This window comes from Notamacropus eugenii, chromosome Y (genome assembly GCF_028372415.1).
Source record: "Notamacropus eugenii isolate mMacEug1 chromosome Y, mMacEug1.pri_v2, whole genome shotgun sequence".
Lineage (NCBI taxonomy): Eukaryota > Metazoa > Chordata > Mammalia > Diprotodontia > Macropodidae > Notamacropus > Notamacropus eugenii.
In genome coordinates this window covers 8,363,776-8,385,289 of record NC_092880.1, presented here as the reverse complement: position 1 = coordinate 8,385,289, position 21,514 = coordinate 8,363,776, and the positions used below count along the sequence as shown (strand labels likewise).

The following is a 21,514-nucleotide window of genomic DNA, read 5'->3' as shown; positions in this document are numbered from 1 at the left end:
GATATAAGTACATAGTTATTACGTGAATACCTCAAAAAGTGAGTAAAATATTAGACAGAATTTATGGAAGCATAATGTTTAGAATGAATTGGAGCACGAGTTCCATTCTCAAGTAGCATGATGAAACCTCAAGTTTGCTTCATTCATAGACACAGCATTTTAGGATGCATATTGACAAACTGGGATATGTTTTTGGTAGGAAGAATATTTGAAACTTTACCATGTAAATATTAGATAAATAAAGTGGAAATAATTAGCCTAGAGAAAGGAAGACTTGGAATTGGTTAGGATAATGCATCTGTCTTCAAATTTTTTTAATTGTCCAGAAAGAAAGATTTTTTTCTGGTTCTGCTTGGCTCATCAAAGTAGAAATAAGAACAATACATAGAAATGTCATAAAAGCAAGTTCCAGGAAAACGAAAGCAAAATTATATTTGAAATCAAATTTCAAAACTCAAATGATATATTTGTGGAGGCTGAAAGTTTGCCACCACTGAAGTTTTTCAAGTATGCTTTAGGTGAGACATATTTAAATTCAGAATCCGCACAACTGATTAGGAGAAGAGAGTAAATTTTGAGACTACAAGTCATTGATTAATGGCAAAGAAGCTAAAAGAAATCACTTTGGGTCATGGTAGACGTCGGTATTGTGAGCCCAAAATTCAAAACTGAGTTCCAGAACCCATTGTAAGGGCATGATTGTGATTTGTTTAAGTTTTGCTCAAATGTGTCAATAACAGCAAAATTAGAATGATGATGACTGTGGCCTGACCAAACAAACTCTACAAAGGGAATTTTAAGTCTCCATCTTTCATTGGCAAAGAAGCTCGTTTTCCAAGGATATTTTGAAAAGTTACCTTTTCCAAGTGATTCGTTGGCAGAGTGTACTCATAGCAAAAATAGAGAAATTAAATTGAATTCAGGTGGAGGAATTTAGTGTATTCTGCCTACCCCACTGAGATCAAATCTGGCCAAAAGACGAGAGTCGAATTTTATCATAGGATCTGCTGAAACCAGGCCTAGTTACTCTATTAACTATTTAAATTTTAAGTGTAATCATTTATACTTTGGAAATCAGCAAGTATAAATGCTTAACTTACTGCTTTGCTAATTGTCTAAACTCATGAATTTAGTGGAGATAATATTAGTAATGTAGATTAAATTTAAAAGAAGATTGTGTTCATTTTTTTCCCAAAGAGTCAGTTATTCAGTATTTCCCAGCACATTACTGATTTCATGCCCAGGCAACGAATAAAGCAGAGGACTATGTCTAACACAGTGCAACTTGGGAGTATGCTACCTTTTGCTAGACATCTTCCAACTTGTGAATTCGGTGGGGTGTTTAAGGCCTATCCTAGTTCACACACCAATTAGTCAATATGTTCCTCAGGGTCCTTTCCAAGTGAGCATTTATATCACTTCTATCTTTAACAGAGTAATGTCAGATAAATTGTTATTTTGCTGCTTATGTTAATTTTTTTTAACCACAATTAAGTTTAAAATAGTGTTGCAACAAAAGTTCAACGGCTTTTATATTGTTACCTGTCAGGTCTCGTTCTTTCGTGTAACCTTCCCAAGGTCCCAAACTGCTGCAATGGACAAACCTAATTATTGATCCCAAAGGGCTGTTACTGGATGCAAGATAGGTTTCCCAAGCCCTAAAGCACTGTATAAATATAAGCTACTCTTTTTCAGATTAGAAATCCCATTCAGAACATGTCTTAACTTTCCTTCTCCTCAGGCCTGGCTGAACAGGTATCACACTAGTTTTACTCAAAGAAAGCGCTGCCATGGTGACAACGTCCCAGGCAACATCAAGCTGAGAGTCCAAGTTCTTCCCTTTAACTATCAAATATAGCCTACCCACAACCTATGGAAATCATTAAATTCCCCAGGGTATAGCACGCTTCTATTAGTCCAGGTAGTCAAGCATTATTTCTAATTCCTTATGTCCTTTTGTAGGTCTGATGTCATCTGAGAGACACTATGACAGAAATGTATGTAGGGTCAGGATGCCCTGCTGTGACTCATGATGAAGCAAGGACAAAGCTGAGAATTCGTCTCTAATCCCTCCTTTCCTGCTTCTGATTAGCTGTGTCATCCATTGGGAGTTAATTAATCTCTCAGTATCCCAGACAGCTCTCTAAGTTTGAACAAGAATTGCAGATCTGTATAGAGTTGGGGGGGGGGGGGAGCTCAAGATGAAAACAATAAATGTTGAATGAGTATTTTTTTCTATTTCAGAGCTATGCTTTATTTCTTAGAAAAGGTATTTGAACAGTGCTCCATCCTTGGGTTCTTCCAAGTACCATGGAGACGTAATGGTAGCTTGAGAATAACATTGAAGGTTACTTTGATTTTTATAACATTGGTCAGCTACGGTTCAAGAAAGGAAACAAAATAAAACACATGAGAAATAAATACAACCTACCTGTTAACAAGAAAGCTGTTCCTAAGCTCATATGACCCAGCCTCATAAATCTTGCTAAGGTTTCTCCTGGTTCCTGAAGCATCTGGTAGCTTCTCCTTATAACACATTATATGATATGTCTCCAGCTTCATATAATTCAGGGAAAAAAAATTACATTATACAGTCCCTTCTCCAGGGAAACAAAGACCCAATAGGGACTCAATACTAAAGTCTCTTTCTATATCATCCTGATTCCTAAATAAATATATGGAAATAATTTGGGAATTAGACTTATTATCTGTAAAAATACCTTTTATGGAATATTTTAATGGTTATATTTAATATGTATTGAAAATTTGACCCAATGGGCCAATGTTAGCTTCTTGTACCCCAATCTAGCTTGTCTCATTCTGAATATTCCTTATGCATTCCCACTGCCGCTCTTATTTGGCCTTTCCTCCTGGAATTCCCCCTCTCACTTCTTTCTTTGAAAGTTATTATCATTTAATAAGTTAACATTTGTGAATTAAGAATTTATTTGATATTTTCCTACAATCAAGGTTGCATCTTATTGGTCATGGTCACATAGGTTTTAGATGGAAATCATCTATACAGGTCATCTGTTCTTCAATCTTTATGAGAGAATGACTTGTCAGCACGACCTGGGAATGTTCTTTCCAGGAGAGTTAGAGGCAACCTGTCTTCTTGGAGTTATAATTCTACATGAAAACTCCTGTCTTAAATGGACGTACCACCTCTTCCAAAGGCAGAGTTTGCATCTGGTCTTCCTCCTTCCAGACCTGTGAAAGAAAATTAGACCGAGAGACCACATATCTTATCTTTTCTCCATTGTAGCTAGCCTCATGTTCTAAGTGTCCAGCTCTAGAAAGTGGTTGGTGACCTACCAAACAATTTCGAAAGTTAACAATCCACAACACTGTCTATATCAGTTTTTACACTGGAACAACACAAGGGGAAGTATCAGACTATTTTAATTGTGTTTTCTGGAATAGATTTCCCCCAAAAGTCTTAACTTCCCTGTTTAGCCATTTAACTTCCCCTGATCATTGCGGGTGATAAGGGGTGAACAATTTCAAGGTCATTCCAAACTTAAGAAACTTAAAGAGTTTCTTAGTTGTATCTGCACATGTGTGTGGCCCTTGGCTGCAATGTATAGTGCACAACAGGCCAAATATTGGGATTATGTCTTTTATCAGATACCCTGGTACTATATTTGTGGTGGAATGTTCAATTGGAAAGGTTTTTACTCAAGGCTTCAATTAATCTCTATCTACCAAAACATCGTTGTAACCCAGAGCCTTTCACAATTCAACAAAACCAATCTGCAGGTGTTCAGCTTGTAGGACTTGCCCACTACATTCCCCTTTCATCACAGTATTCATTTTCAAAGAGTTGGATTGTTGACAAGAAAGACACCACAAAGGGCCTCTTTATAAAACCTGACGTCAAACCATCTCATTCCCCATAAGTCCCTGGACATGGAGTTGATAGAACAGGAGGGCCACTAATCATTTAGATGCAAAGACGGGACCATCTGGTATAACCCACAGTCCATCTTGAAGAACTTCTTTGTGTCTGGTGACCCTTATATTAATTTTTTGTACCTATGCCTAAGGGAGAATAGTTAGTGGGAGGATCAACATATAATATTAGCAGTGTTTTGATGACTCTCAAGGACCCCAGTGAGCAGCCCATTTAGCTGTCTCATATGCAAACCAGTTGCCATCTTGCAAAAAATAATAATCCTCTGACCTGGGGCAGGCGATGTATCATGGATATAGCCTTGGGGAACAAAATAGCGTGGAGTAGGTGATTAATAAATGAGGCAGAAGCTATTTGTTTACTATTTATGGTGATGAAATTGTGCTTATTCAGCAAGGCACAGACTTCAAAGACATATTTGAAATCACTGTAAATGTTTACTTGGAACACAAATTAAAATCCCCAAAACAGATTTTGAGGTTTTCAATTCCCTAGTTCATCGCAAATTTTTGTGTAGATGCCATGTACTGTTGAAAAAACAAAAACAAACAAACATATATATATATATACACATATGTGTGTATATATATATACATATATTCCTTTCTAGTCCCATTCAATTTTCTCCAGAGATAGATCATATTGAACTCTTCCAGAATTTCATTCACCTCTTTAACATCTTATTGTTTTTGTATATTTTTTGATTGTTGAATTTATCTAATTCTGAAAGGGGAAAGTTGAGTTTCCCCACTAGTATAGCTCTATTACCTATTTCCTCGTGTAACTCGTTCAACGACTTCAAAATTTTAGATGCTATACCACTTGGTACATATATATTAGCATTACTAAGACTTCATAGAGTATAATACCTTTCGGCAAGACTAGATTTCCTTTTTTAACTCTTTTAATTAGATCTATTTTTGTTTTTGCTTTGTCTGACATCATGATAGCTACTCCGGCTTCATTCACTTCAGTTGAATCATAATAGTTTCTGTTCTAACCCCTCACGTTTCCCTGTGGATATCCCTCTGCTTCATATGTGTTTCTTATAAACAATATGTTGTAAGAGTCTGATTTTTAACTCATTGTGCTATATGCTTCCATTTTATAAGTGAGTTCACCCCATCTGCATTTACCATTACGAAAAATGTTAATTTCCCTCCATGCTATTTTCCCCTGTTTATTCCCACCTCTCACCCCCTAATTCACAAGTGTTTTATTTCTGATCACTGCCTTCCCCAATCTACCCTCTTTTTTATCAGTCCCTCCCCCACTTCTGTTACACCCATCCCTTTTTCCTTCCTTGTAAGGTAATGTAGATTTCCATATCAAAGTGAGTGCATATGTTTTTCCTTCCTTGAGCCACATTTGATGAGAGTAAGATTTCAATTTTGCTAGCCACCTCCTCATCTTCTTCACCATTATAATAGCTCTATCATGCTTCTTTTAGGTTGGATAATTTATCCTATTCAATTTCCCTCCTCCTTCTTCTTACAATGCAATTTTCTTTTTTATTTTGTTTTGTATCTTCCCATCAATATCACCTTACATCTACATCCTCTCTCTACATACATTCCTAATTGTTCTTATAGTAATAAAGTTCTTAAGAGTTACAAATATTATCTTGCCATATAGAAATATAAACAGCATAACATTATTGAATTTCTTATGCTTTATTGTTTCTTTTTTTAACCTTTGTATGTTTCTCTTGGAGGTCAAATTTTCTATTGAGATCTGGCTTTTTAATTAGAAATTCTGGAAAGTCCTCTAGTTCATTAATTATCCAATTTATCCCCTGAAAGATTGTATTCAATTTTGCTGAGTAGGTGATTCCTGCTTGTAATCCTTAACTCCTTTGCCTTCCAGCAAATAATATTGTAAGCACTCCTGCTCTTAAATGTAAGAAGCTGTCAAATCCTCTGTAATTCTAACTATAATTCCATAATGTTTTAATAGCTTCTTTCTGGCTGTATGAACTACTTTCTCATTGATGTATGAGCTTTGGAAATTAGCTATGATGTTCCTGGGAATTTTCATTTTGGGATCTCCTTTAGGAGATGATAAGTGTATTATTTCAACTTCTGTTTTGACTGTGGCTTCTAACATAACAGGTTAGTTTTCTTTGGTAATTTATAGAAAAAACGTTTTTCAGAACTAATTTTTTTTCTTTATTTTTGATCATGGGGTTTCAGATAGTCTATGATTCTTTTATTACCTCTCCCGGATCTTTTTTCTAGGTCAGCTCTTTTCCAATGAGAAAATTCACAATTTTATTTTTTTAAATTTTGTTTTGTTTTAACATATCTTGATATCTCATAGAGTCATTAGTTTCCACGTGCTCAATTCTAATATTTAAGGACTTATTTTCTTCAGCGAGTTTTTGTATTTCTTTTTCCATTTGTTTAATTTCATTATTTTAGGAAGTCATATTCTTTTTTACATTTTTGAATATCATTTCCCATACTATTGATTCTTTTTTTTTCACGATTCTCCTGCATTATTCTCATTTTTCCCCAATTTTTCTTCTACTTCTTTAATTTTCTTTTTGAAAACCTTTTGATACTCATTCAGGAATTCTTTTTGGAGAGTGAGATCAAATTGCATTTTTCTTTGAGATTTCACATGCAGCCATTTTGATACTTCTGTCCTCTTCTATGCGTATGCTGTGATCCTCACTATCACCATAGTAACTTTCTATATTCACGTTTGCTATTTTGTTGTTTGGTTCATTTCTTTCTGTCTTTTTTGTGGCTTGGTATTTTTATGTGAGAGTTTGTCTCTAGGCCTGCACTGTCCTAACCATTTTGCTTTGAAGCTCAGGGTCTTCCTGCTGCTTTTGTGGACTTCAAGACTTCGTTTCTTGTTTTCACTAGAGGGTAGGCTTCCCTTCCAGCCTGTCCCAAGTGTGGGGTCTTGCTGCTAGATTGCTATGGTAACACAGTCTTTCTGGTGGCTGACCCTGGAAGAGTAATCTCGTTGTAGGTTTGCCCCAGGGTTGCTACAGCTTCTGGGTTGCTATAGAAACATTTTCTCCCTGTTGAGAAGCTCTGGGTCAAAGCTTCGTTACTGGCCAACAATAGGGCCAAGGATTTGCTGATGACTTGCTGGGGATGAGGTTATAGAGGTGGGGCCTTGCTGAGTGCTTACTCTCACTTAGAGAGGGCTCACTAGTCTAGGGTGCTGCTCATTTGCAGTGTGGTGCCACGCTGCTGGATTGTGCCAGACTTGGAGCCTTGTTTTTGGTCCCCTGCTGTAATGCTGGGTGCTGATGCCGGTGGGTCCCATTCCCCTCCCATCCCAGTGAGACCAAACTTTCCTGCCTTGCTATTAAGAGGTTTTCTTGCTTCTGCATAAATTCTGAGGTGGTTTTCTAGTTGCTTGGAATGACATTTTGGAGGGTTTCAGAGGTGTTCTTCCTCACTTGACCATCTTGAAGTGCACTTCAATTTTTCTGATGAGCTCATTCCTTTCAAATTTATTGTTATGGTTGCTAACTGTACATTTCCCTCCATCCTATTTTATTCTATCTGTCCTTCTCTCTCTTTTTTTCCTCTTTAAACCACTTCATGAGACAATTAATTTCAAACAATAACTGCCACCCACTCCATTAGTCCTTGCATGTAAGGAGGATTTTATTATTCTTCCTAAAGTTAATTTCTTGGGATCGATGGTCATGGCAATGTCTGGTTTCCATGTGTTAGGTAATATTTCGCCAAATAACCCCAAGGATCCTAGATAGTAATTCCTAGACCCTAGCGCTAGGCAGTCCTATGGAGGCTGTGTGGTGAGATATAGAGGTGACAACTGATATTTACTATGCTTGCCCTGAATGATGATATTGCTATAGTTAACCTGTGAGGCCATTGTTGGCATTATGTCTTCTTTGTTTGTTGCCCTATGAAGCAAGTAAGCACTGACCAGAGAGTGAGGAAACCACGGGGGACCATTGGGAATCTATGTGTGCTTTGACAATCTCCCATCAAGACTCAAGGTGATTTAGGGGAATGCACAAGCTGTACCTGTGTCGATGGACTCCATGGAGACACAGGGGTAGTTGCCCCCCCCCCTTTTAGTCAGCCTCTGCAAGAAGGGTGAATTGGGAGTGCTGTAGTTCTTGATGGTCCCATTATCAGCAAGCCTTTGAGAAAACTACACTAGAGTGAAGTGAGATTATTAACCCCTGCAAAGCTGTCTTCCTTCCTGTCTGACCAGATCAAGAGTGAACCTGTTGGAGACTGGAGTCCAAAAACTCCAATGCCTCCTGTGTGCTATCTGTGAAGTACCGTTCTGCTATGAAAGCTCTTCTTTGTGCATCTTTTATGTGAGAAAACGTTTCCCCATTCTACTTATTCTTCTCCCATATACCAGTGCATCCCTCTTTCTTGCCTTCTCATTTTTTGGGGATTATCCCAACATAACTGAAGCCTACTTATGCTCTCTGCTTACATAGACTCTTAACTGCCCTAATGATGATAATATTATTGGGAGTTACATATATCATCTTTGCATATGGATAGAAATGTAAACAGTTTAGCTTTGTTGAGTCTCTTATGATTATTATTTTATGTTAACTTTCATATACTTCTCTTGAGCCTGTTGTATGTCAGATTTTCTATTCAGCTCTGGTCATTTATCAGGAATATATGAAAGTTTTCTATTTAATTGTATATACATATGTATATACACACACATACATATATATGTACATTTATACATATATGTGTATATACATACATATACATATATATAATTTTAATATTTTTTCCTTTTCAGGGATTATGCTCAGTTTTGTTGTGTAGTTATTCTTACTTGGAATACTAGCTCAGTAGACCCTCAGAATATCATATTCTAAACCCTTTTCTCTTTTAATGTGGAAGCTTCAAATATTTTGTGATGTTGGCTGTGGCTCCACGATATTCAAATTGTTTCTTTCTGGCTACTTGAAATATTTTCTCTTTCACCTGGGAGGTCTCAGATTTTACTATAATATTCCTGGAGTTTTGATTTTGGGAACTCTTTCAGGATATTTCTTCCTGAATTTTTTCAATATCTATTTTACCTTTTGGATCTAATATATCAAAGCAGTTTTCCTTGATAATTAATTGAAATATGATTTCTATTCTCTCTTTCTTTTTTGGGGGGTGGGGTGGGTTTGGGGGTTGTCAGGCAGCCAGAAGTTTTTGAATGATCTCTCCTTGATCTATTTTCCAAATCAGCTGTTATTTTGGTGAAATATTTTACATTTTCTTTTATTTTTTAATTTTTATGTTTCTTTATTTTTTCTTGATATCTCATGGGGTCATTAGCTTCAACTTTCCCAAGTCTAATTTTTAAGCAACTGCTTTCCTCAGTGAATTTTTCTGCTTCATGTTCTAACTGGCCGGTTCTGTTTTCTTAAAGAATTCTTTGCTTCAGTAAAGTTTTGTGCCTCTTTTTCTCTTAGGTCAATGCAATTATTTAAGGTCAGTTATGTGTCACAGTGAATCTAGTTCCAGGCCTGGAGTCAGGAAACTCATCTATCTTGGTTCAAATCTGGCTTTAGATATTTAGTAGCTGCCATCCTGGAGAAGCCATTTATTCGTTTTGGTCTCAGTTTCCTAATCCCTAACATGAGCTGGAGCTTATTTTACGAAATTACAGTCTCTCTGCCAAAAAAAAACAAAAACAAAAACAACAACAAAACACCCAAATGCTGTCACAAAGAATTGCAGGGAATAAAAAAAATTGGAGGGAACAACTAATGAATAATAAAAAGCAATTTAAAAATATTATTTACTTTTTCACTTAATATTATTTATTTTACAGTCATTTTTAATCCATGCCTCTCATTTTGCCTGTCTCCCTCCAATGCAGCAAATAAAAGTAAAACTCCTTAAAAAATGCATAGCTCACAAAACACTTTCCCATTGGTTATGTTTGAAAATATATGCTCTCTTCTGTATTTTGGTTAACTCCATGTCTGAGAGGGCATGTGTGATGTCATTCATCTTCAGTCTTTGTCCGTTGTAGCATATTGTGGCCTTGATCAGTGTCCTAAATATTTCAGCGAAGTTTGGTCTACATGAAAAAATAGTGATTTATGTAGTGATCTTCTCACTATGTAAATTATTCTCCTTGTTCTCCTCTGCTCTTCATGAGTTCATATAAAATTCCCTGCTTCTTCCATTTTTGTACATCTTATAATTTGTTTTGACCCAATAACATTTTAATATATTTGTGTTCTCCAAGTTGTGTAGAAGACATCCCTTTAGGTTCTAATTTTCTGGGTATCATGCAAAGAGCCTTTCTACAAATATTGTCATGTCTCTCATTGTTTTCTCCCTTTCTTGAATCTCTTTGGGCAATGGGCCTAGTAGTTAGAATAGCTGAGTTCAAAGGTCATGCAAAAGTTAATAATGTTGGGGGCATAGTTCCACATTGCTTTCCATCATGACCAGACAAGCTCACAGTTTTCCACGCAGTGCATTGTCATTCCTATTTACTCATAACCCCTCCAGAATTTGTTATTTTTCTCTTATGTGCTTTTGGCCAGTATGAAATGTGTGAGGGATAACTTCAAAGATGTTTTAATATAGTTTCTCAAATTATTGGTGATTTAGAGCATTTTTTCATATGGTTTTGGATAGCTTGTATTTCTTCTTTTCAAAGCTGATTGATCATATCTTTGGCCATCTATTACAGTATAGCCTACCTTGGTCTTATAAATTTGAATCTGATCTTTATACAAATTGAACATAAAATCTTTATCACAGAAAATTCCTACTAAGATTTTTCCCACAGTCACTTCTTTCTTTCTAATTATATCTACCTTAGATTTGTATCTGCAGCATCTTTTCAATTTTATAAAACCAAAACCATCTGTTTTGTCACGTGATCATATCTATTGCTTGATTAAACTTGAACTCTTGCCTCATCCATAGATTATAAAGGTAATTTCTTAGTTAGTGCTCCAATTTGGTCAAGATAAGACCTTTTCTATCTAGGTCATATATCCAGCTAGCGATTGTCTTAGTGTAATGTGTTTGTCTAAAACTAATTTCTGACATACTGTTTTCCAGTTTATCCAAGAGTTCTTGTCAAATCCTGAGTCCTCCTCCTTAATGGTGGTCTTTATAAAACAATATGCTACCAAGATTGTTTGATGTTGTAAAATGTTATTGGCTTCACTGACAAACCTCTCAATTGCTTAACCAGTATCATATCATTTTAATGAGTAATGGCTTGTAGTAGATCTGATAATGAGAGATCCCTTTCCTTAAAACTTAATTTTCATTGTTATCATAGAGATTTTTGATCTGTTGGTATTTCACATGAAATTGATTAGTATTTTTCTAGCTCAACAAAATATAACTTTGATTGTTTGATTTGTAAATAATTGTATAAGTTATCTAGTTTTACTGGTATCGTAATTTTTAGTATATTGGATTAAATTACCCATGAGCTACAAATGTTTATCCCATTATCCAATCTATCTTGATTTCTGTAGAGAGTTTTCTAATTGGATTCATAAAAGTCTTGGTTTCCTCTTGGTAAAATTCTCAAATATCATATAGCTTCTGCAATTATTTTGTGTTTTTCATGGATTATCTTTCAGTTCTTATTTACTCATTTTAACACACTTTTCATTATAAATGTTGAGTTCCAAATTTTCTCCCTCCTTCAAATTCCCTCCTCATGCCACTGAGACTGTAAGCAAAATTATTATCAATTATACCTGTGAAACCACAGAAAATATTTCCATTTTAGACACATAACCAAAAATAAATAAATAATAAAATTATGCTTCAGTTTGTACTCAGAGTTCATCAATTATCTCTCTGGAGGTGGATGGCATTTTTCATCATCATAGTAGTCTAGCCATTTGTTTCTGAAAACACCCCCTCATCATTTCCTTAGAATAAAGTAGTGCTTTATTGCAATCATGTGACACAGCATGTTCAGTCATTCCCCAATTCATGAAAATCCCCTTGATTTTCAATTTTTTGCTACCAGAAATACAGTTGCTAAAAATAATTTTGTGCATATATGTCCTTTGTGTTTTTTATCTCTTTGGGGTACAAACCTAGCAGTGGTATTTCTGGGTCAATGTGTAGACTCAGCCTTATAGTCCTTTGAGCACAGTTCCAAATCGTTCCCCAGAATGGTTAGATCAGTTGATACCTCCAACAACGGTGCATTAATTTACATAATTTCACCCATTTCGTCCAGCACTTGTCATTTCTGGTATGTATAAAAAAGTTCTTCAAAATTGTTTCATTGTGCATTTATCTAATCAGTAGTGATTTAGAACATTTTATATGACTATAGATAGTTTTCATTTCTTCCGAAGACTGCTTGTTCATGTCCTTTGAACAATTTATCAATTGTGAAGTTACTCTTATTTTTATAAATTTAATGCAGTGACTTATATAGTTTAGAGATAAGACCTTTATCAGAGAAATACTGCAACTTCTTTGGTAAATTTTACTTCATTGTCTATGTTACCTTTTAAAAAATATGGTTCCCTCGTATATCCCTTAGATTAATTCTATTTTTGGTTCAACTTAGATGATGATTGCTACTGTAGGATTTTTTTTTTTTTAAATTCAGGTGAAGCATAATAGATTTTACTCCAACTCTTTATTTTAACTCATTTTACTGGTATCATGTTTCAAGTGTGTCTCATTAAAAAAACGTATAGTTGGATTCTGGTTTCTAATCCATCCTCCTATCTGCTTCTGTTTTTGTGAGTGAGTTCATTACACTCACATGTATGATTACTAACTGTACATTTCCCTTCTTCTTATTTTATTCTTTTGATCCTTCATTCTCTTTTTCATGTACCTCTCTAAAAGTCTGCTTTGTCTCCTTTCAATGTCTCCCTTAATATTCCTCCCCTTTTATCTCTCCTTGCCATCTCTCTTATAGCCTTCACCACTTCTTTCCCTGTTGGGTAAAATAAATTTGTGTACCCGAATGGGTCTCTATATAGATTCTACTTTTGTTGAGCAAATAGCAATGGGAGTGAGGATTAAGTATCTTAATATCACTCCAGCTCCATTTGCCCCTCTATTATTATTCATAATTCAATAGTATTCTTTTTTCTACAAATTACATGTAATAATAGTTTTTAACATTCACTTTTATAAGATTTTGATTTATATTATTTCTCCCTCCCTTCCTCCTCACCCCCTTCCCAAGACAGCAGACAATCTGATATAGTTTTGCATGTACAGTCATATTAAACATATTTCCACATTAATCATACTGTGGAAGAAGAAGCAGAACAAAAGGGAAAGCCACACAAAAATGAGAAATATTATGCTTCAATTTGCATTGAGAGTCTATCAGTTCTTTCTCTGGATGTGGATATCATTGTCCATCATGGTTCTTATAGAATCGTCTTGGATCATTACATTTCCAAGAAGAGATAAGTTTATCATCATTGATCATTGCACAATGTTGTTACTTTGTACATTGTTCCCCTGGTTCTTCTCACTTCACTCAAAATCAGCTCATGTAAGTCTTTCCAATTATTTTTCTACAATATGTCTGTTCATCATTTCTTATAGCACAATAGTATTGGATTACATTTATATAGCACAACTTGTTCAGCTTTCTCCAGTTATGGACATCCCCTCAATTTCAAATTCTTGGCCACCACAAAAAAGAGCTGCTATAAATATGTTTGTACATGTGGGACCTTTCTTCTTTTTTATGACAGACGACATCTCCAATGGGCTGTGCTCCCCAACTGTCTTTTCCGATGTCCCTATAAGTTATCTTAAGCTGTAAAATTCTTTCCCTTTGTATTTTTGGAGGCTCTGTTGCTCCAGAAACCTTTAAATGACTTGACATAATGTTTTTTCCACGGAGAACAGGAGAACTCAGGCAACTTCCTGACTTTTCTCCACTATCTTCACCCTTCTACTATTAAAGCTTTTCCTTGCACATTTCTTTTATGTGGACAAAAACCTTCCCCATTTTGCCTGCTTATTACCCCTGCTCCCAGTTCATCCCTCTTTCTCACTCAATTTTTTTGAGATCATTCTAAAGTAATCAACTCATACTCATACTCTCTGTCTGTATAGACTTTTAATTGCCATAAATAATGAAAACATTTCTTAGGTGGTACATTTTTTCATCTTCCCATACGGAAATGTAAACATTTTAACTCTATTGAGTCTCTTATGATTACTCTTTCATGTGTATCTTTTCATTCTTCTCTTGAATCTTGCAGTTTGAATGGCGAATTTTCTAACTAGCTATGAATTTTCCATTAAGCATAGTTGAAAGTCCTTGATTTCATTAAATATCCTTTTTTTTCTCCTGTGGGATTACACTCAATTTTTCTGGGTAGGTTATGTTTGGTTGGGGGGGGGCGGGCGGTGCATAGCCAAGATGGCAGAGTGAGAGCAACTACTCACCTAAGCTCTTAGACAAACTCCTTCAGATACCTCTAAAAAGAGAATCTAACCAAATTATGAAGGTGCAGCATCCAATAGGAGACAGACTTTGGCAGATTCACAGATCAAGCCACACTGGAAGGTTCACGGGAAGGATCTGTTCCACGGGGGAAGAGGAGGATACAGTGCACAGCACAGCATGGCAGGGCTGAGAAGGAAAGTCCCTGGGTAGTCTGAGGCAGCAGCAGCATGGCAGGATAGCAGCTCAGGGTGGGAATCCAGTGGAGCTGAGTGAGTGAGAGCCACGGAGTTCCAGATATCTACAACAGCTGCTCCTGAGACTATCAGCCCATAGATTAAATGCCTGTAAGTCACCTACTCTAACTTCCGGGAGCTAAAATGCTCCCCCTCCCCTTGTTGACCTTGAAAGAACCATAAAATATTTCCCTAGAAAAGTCCTGGATCACTGGGATCAGCAGAAGAGGTAAACCATCTCATGAAACGTGAGGCTAGGAAAATCACTAAGGAGTATTCCTCTTTTTTTTTTATTTCTTTTTTATTTTTTTTTTATTTTTTAATGTTTAACAATCACTGCCATACAATTGTGATTTTATCCCCCCCACCTACCCCCACTCCTCCCTTCCCTCCCCACGACTGCATACAATTCTGTATAGATTCTACATATACTTTCCTATTGAGTATATTTTCACTATAGTCATGCTATATAGTCAGACTAAGATAAATGAAAGAAATCGTATAACAAATGAGAATATGATACAAAAACACATACACATACACAAACATGATCTGTTACATTATGTGAGTGACTTCCATATTTCTCTCTCTGAGTGTGGAAGGCATTTTGCCTTGAGAACCACCATTGGGATTTTTTTTTTTTTGTAAGAAGTTCTTGTGTTATTACAAAAATCTAAGTCTACCAGAAAAAACTCTCACACACTGTGGTCGTTGCTGTGCATAAAGTTCTCCTGGTTCTGCTCCTTTCACTCAGCATCAGGTCATATAAGTCCTTCCAGGCCTCTCTGAAGTCTTCTTGTTCATCATTTCTTATGGCACAATAGTACTCCATTACATTCATATACCATAATTTATTCAGCCATTCCCCAATTGATGGACATCCCCTTGACTTCCAGTTTTTGGCAACTACATAGAGTGCTGCTATAAATATTTTTGTACATGTGGGACCCTTTCCCATTTTTATGATCTCTTGGGGATATAGTCCTAGTAGCGATATTGCTGGGTCAAAGGGTATGCACATTTTTGTAGCCCTTTGGGCATAGTTCCAAATTGCTCTCCAGAATGGTTGGATGCGCTCGCAGCTCCACCAACAATGAAATAGTGCTCCAACTCTCCCACATCCTCTCCAGCATTTATCATTTTCTTGTTCTGTCATGTTTGCCAATCTTATAGGTGTGACGTGGTACCTCAGAATTGTTTTGATTTGCATCTCTCTAACCAATAGTGATTTAGAGCATTTTTTCATATGATTATAGATAGCTTTAATTTCTTCTTCTGAAAATTGCCTGTTCATATCCTTTGACCATTAATCAATTGGGGAATGACTTGTATGATTACACATATGGGTCAGTTCTCTATATATTCTAGAAATGAGGCCTTTATCCCCGAGCTTAGCTGTAAAAATTCTTTCTCAATTTACTACATCCCTCCGGATTTTGGTTGCATTGGGTTTGGTTGTGCAAAAACTTCTCAGTTTAATGTAATCAAAGTTATCCATTTTGCATTTCATAATGCTTTCTATCTCTCCTTTAGTAAAGAATTCTTCCCTTCTCCATAGATCTGATAAATACACTATTCCTTGCTTCTCCAGTTTATTCATGGTATCAATCTTTCTACCTAAATCATGTACCCATTTGGACTTTATTCTTGTGTACGGTGTCAGGTATGGGTCTATGCCTAATTTCCGCCACACTGTTATCCAGTTTTCCCAGCAATTTTTGTCAAACAATGAGTTCTTATCCCAGAAGCTGGGGTCCTTGGGTTTATCAAACAGAAGGTTGCTATATTGCTTGCCTACTGCATCTTGAGTGCCAAGTCTATTCCACTTGTCTACCTCTCTGTTTCTTAGCCAGTACCAAGTGGTTTTGATAATTGCTGCTTTATAGTACAGTTTGAGGTCTGGTAGCGCTAGGCCACCTTCCCAAGCATTTCTTTTCATTAGTCCCTTTGATATTCTGGACCTTTTGTTTTTCCAAATGAATTTTGATATTATTTTATCCAGCTCTAGAAAGTATTTGTCTGATAGTTTAATTGGTATGGCATTAAATAAGTATATTAATTTGGGTAGGATTGTCATTTTTTTTATATTAGCACGGCCTATCCATGAGCAATTAATGTTTTTCCACTTACTTAAATCTGACTTTATTTGTGCAAAAAGTGTCTTGTAATTGTGTTCATATAATCCCTGGGTTTGTTTTGGCAGGTAGACTCCTAAGTATTTTATACTGTCTACCCTAGCTTTAAATGGGATTTCACTTTCTATCTCTTGCTGTTGGACTTTGTTGTTAATATATAGGAATGCAGAAGATTTGTGTGGGCTTATTTTGTAACCTGCAACTTTGCCAAAGTTGTTTATTAATTCAAGTAATTTTTTACTTGAATCTCTGGGATTCTCTAGGTAAATCATCATATCGTCTGCAAAGAGTGATAACTTAGTTTCTTCTTTGGCTATTCTTATTCCTTGAATATCTTTATCTTGTCTAATTGCTACAGCTAACATTTCTAGTACCATATTGAATAATAGTGGTGATAATGGACAACCTTGTTTCACCCCTGATCTTATTGGGAATGCATCTAGCTTATCCCCATTGCATATAATGCTTGCTGAAGGTTTTAGATAGATACTGCTTATTATTTTATGGAAAGTTCCCTTTATTCCTACGTTCTCCAGTGTTTTTAGTAGGAATGGATGTTGTATTTTGTCAAAAGCTTTTTCTGCATCTATTGAGATAATCATGTGGTTTTTGTTAGCTTTGTTCTTGATGTGATCAATAATGCTAATAGTTTTCCTAATATTGAACCAGCCCTGTAGTCCTGGTATGAATCCTACCTGATCATAATGTATTAATCTCGTGATAAGATGCTGTATTCGTTTTGCTAAAATCTTATTTAAAAGTTTTGTATTTATATTCATTAGGGAAATTGGTCTATAATTTTCTTTCTCTGTTTTGTCTCTTCCTGGTTTGGGTATCAAAACCATATTTGTATCATAGAAAGAATTTGGGAGGACTCCTTCTTCCACGATTTTCAAAAATAGTGTATGTAGTATTGGAATTAACTGTTCTTTAAAAGTTTGATAGAATTCACTTGTGAATCCATCTGGCCCTGGAGATTTTTTCCTAGGGAGTTCATTGATGGCTTGTTCAATTTCTTTTTCTGAGATGAGGTTGTTTAAATATTCAACTTCCTCTTCTGTTAATCTGGGCAATTTGTATTTTTTAAAATATTCTTCCATCTCATTTAGATTATCGAATTTGTGGGCATAAAGTTGGGCAAAGTAGTTTCTAATTATTGTTTTAATTTCCTCCTCATTGGAGGTGAGTTCACCCCTTTCATTTTTAATATTAGTAATTTGGTTTTCTTCTTTCTTTTTTTTAATCACATTGACCAAAGGTTTATCAATTTTATTAGTTTTTTCATAAAACCAACTATTGGTTTTATTTACTAATTCAATAGCTTTCTTAATTTCAATTTTATTAATCTCTCCTTTGGTTTTCATTATTTCTAATTTGGTATTTACTTGGGGATTTTCAATTTGTTCTTTTTCTAGCTTTTTCAACTGCAAGCCCAAGTCATTGATCTCCTCTTTCTCTATTTTATTTATGTAAGCATTCAAAGATATAAAACTTCCCCTAATAACTGCTTTTGCAGTATCCCATAAGTTTTGGTATGTTGTCTCACTATTGTCATTCTCTTGAATGAAATTGTTGATTGTTTCTATGATTTCTTCTTTAACCCAACCCTTCTTTAGAATTAGATTATTTAGTTTCCAATTGATTTTTGGTTTCTCTTTCCATGGCCTTTTATTACATGTAATTTTTAATGCATTATGATCTGAAAAGGATGCATTGATTATCTCTACCTTTCTGCACTGGATTGTGAGATTTTTATGTCCTAGTATATGATCAATTTTTGTAAACGTTCCATGTACCGCTGAGAAAAAGGTATATTCCTTTCTATTCCCATTTAATTTTCTCCAAAGATCTATCATATCTACCTTATCCAGAGTTTTATTTACCACCTGAACCTCTTTCTTGTTTATTTTGAGGTTGGATTTATCGAGTTCAGAGAGGGGGAGGTTGAGGTCCCCCACTAGTATAGTTTTGCTATTAATTTATTCCTTCAACTCCCCCAATCTCTCCTTTAAGAATCTGGATGCTATACTGCAGCCAATAATTCTTAAATTTTCTCTCCTGGATCTATTTTCCAGGTCAGTTGTTTTTCAAATTAAATATTTTACATTTTCTTCCATCTTTTCATTCTTTAGATTTTGTTTGACTGATTCTTGTTGCCTCATTGAGTCATTAGTTTCTACTTGCCCAATTCTAATCTTCATCGTACTGTTTTCTTCCGTTAGCTTTTGCATTTCCTTTTCCATCTGACCAATTTTTCCCTTTAAGGAGCTATTTTCTCCATTTAATTTTTGTATTTCTTTTTCCATTCGACCAATTTTCCCAGTTAGGTTTTGGGTTTCCTTTTCCATCTGTTCAATTTTCCCAATTAGGTTTTGGGTTTCCTTTTCCGTTTGATTAACTCTTCCTTTTAGGGAGTTATTCTCTCCAGTTAATTTTTGAACTTCCTTTTCTATTTCTTCAATTTTCTTTTTCAATGTGATGTTCTCATCAGTGAATTCTTTTTTTATAATTTTAAAATCATTGGCCAGTTTTTCTTTTATATCCTTCTTCAGACGTTCCAGGTAATCTAGTTGTGCTTGCGAGAAATTCATAGTCCCATCTAAGGTTTCAGATGGAAGTACAGTCTCAGCTCTGACCTCTTTGGTGTTTGTGTTGTGGTCCTTATCCCCATAGAAAGATTCTATGTTTTTTTCACTTTTTGTCTGCTTTTTCTGATTCATGATGTTGGCTGAGTGTTGTAGCTTTTGGTTCTTTCAGTCAGAAGATACAGATCTTTTAAGTTGGGATGCTGTGTGTCGAGGCTGAAAGCAGGCTTTTTTCTTTTTTCTTTTTTTGTTTTTTTGTTTCCCAGATCAACCCTGGGGATAGCTTGTTAGGTGTGTGGGAGGGGTGGTCTGATCTCAGGAGATCTCCTCAGCTAACTTGAGGCAAAGGCAAGGTCAGGGGATGGTGATCCCAGCTTCCCTATTGTCTTCCCTTTTCCCCTGGAGGGCTGGGGTACGCCTAGAAGTTAATGCGTGTTCCCGCCCCTCCTGGGGCTTGTCTCCCGGCTCTGAGGCTTGCCTGGGTCTCAGTGCGAATTTTCTCTGCCCTGGGTCGTCTGTCCCTCCAGATCGCCTCCGCCACAGTAGGAAGAATCCCCCCTTGCCACTTTTCCAGCCTCTGGTGTTGTGAGACCACCCACCCCCTTCTACTGTTCCCGCTGATCCAGGATTAATCTGGGGAGGAATTTTATGGTTCCCTCACGGTCATCAGGGGGGAGGAGAGAGCACTTACTGATCACTCCGCCATCCCAGCTCCTGGAAGTTCAAGTAGTTGACCCCCCGAAGTCCAGTCTTCAGGCTGAAGGTTTTAAGGGCTGCTGCGCTGATATCTAGCGCTCAGCGACTCTCATCGACTCGGCCTGGCTTATCTCCTGCTCTGCTGGTCTCGCCCGCCACTCTTGGGCCCCTCAGGTCCCCTCTGCCCTGTCGCGCCGACCACGCTGCGCTGTGCGCCGGGGTCTTACCCCCGCGGAACAGATCCCTCTCGTGGACCCTCCAATCCAACCTGGGCTCTGAATCTGTCAAAGTCCGTCACCCACTGGATTCTATACCTCCAAAGTCTGGTCAGACTCTCCCCCCAGAGATATCCAGAGGAGTTTTTCCAGGAGCTTGGGTGAGTCGTTGCTTTCACTTCGCCATCTTGGCTTTGCCCCTGGAGTATTCCTCTTACTGTAGCAGAGGACTAGACCTGTCCCAGACAACTCCATTTCAGTGAACAAGGAGGAGATCCGGAGCTCCAAGGGAGTGGAACCTCGAAACCACAAACACCAGGATCCTAGACATGCCTCAGCACTCCAGGGGAGATAGGAAGACATTAAGGCAGCAGGAATCACCAACTTCTGAGATAGTCTTTGCTTTAGTTCAATTGAGGAGATCTCCCTTGACCAGACCACTCCTCCCCAACACTTAACAAGGTAGCTCCAGGGCAAAACTGGGGAAACCCAAAAAGACTTCACTTGTCTTCTGTTTTCTCACAATATCCAGCTCAGCACCAGGTTCTTTAGCTTGTAGCTGAAAGAACCAGAGGCCAAAACACACAAAGCCTCACCATCATGAGTAAGAAGCAAAGCAGGAAGGACAAGACCATAGAATCTTTCTATGGGGACAAGGAGTAAAACATGAATACAAAAGAGATCAATACTGAGACTGTACTCCCATCTGAAATTTCAGAACGGCCTATGAACTGGTGTCATTCACAAAGAACATTCTTGGAAGAGCCGCAGAAGGAAATAGAAAAAAAATCTGGCCAATGATTTTAAAAGTATGAAGAAAGATCTCACTGAAGAGAACAGCTCTTTAAAAAGGAGAATTGAACAAATAGAAAAGTTAGCACAAAACCTAACTGGAGAAAATAATTCCTTAAAAGGAATAATTGGACAGATGGAAAAGGAGATGCAAAAGTTAAGTGAAGAAAATAATTTGATGAAAATTAGAAGTGGGCAATTAGAAGCAAATGACTCTATGAGACATCAAGAATCAGTCAAATAAAATATAAAGAATGAAAAGATAGAAGAAAATGTAAATATCTGATTGGAGCAACAACTGACCTGCAAAATAGATCCAAGAGAGAAAATTTAAGAATTATTGGCCTACCAGAAAGCCATTATGAAAACAAAAACAGCCTGGACAATATCTTCCAAGAAATCATCAAGGAAAACTGCCCAAAAGTCCTAGAACTAGAAGACAAAATAATCATCAAAAGAGTCGATCGTTTACCTCCTGAAAGGGATCCCAAACTAAAAACACCAAGGAATAGCCTTGCCAAATTCCAGAACTATCAAG

The 21,514-nt window shown here is 36.6% G+C and overlaps 1 pseudogene; it reads left to right on the top strand.

The window, feature by feature from the left end:
• The window catches only part of LOC140516776 (probable E3 ubiquitin-protein ligase TRIML1), a 237,614-nt pseudogene that overhangs the window by 114,863 nt on the left and 101,237 nt on the right, over positions 1-21,514 (top strand).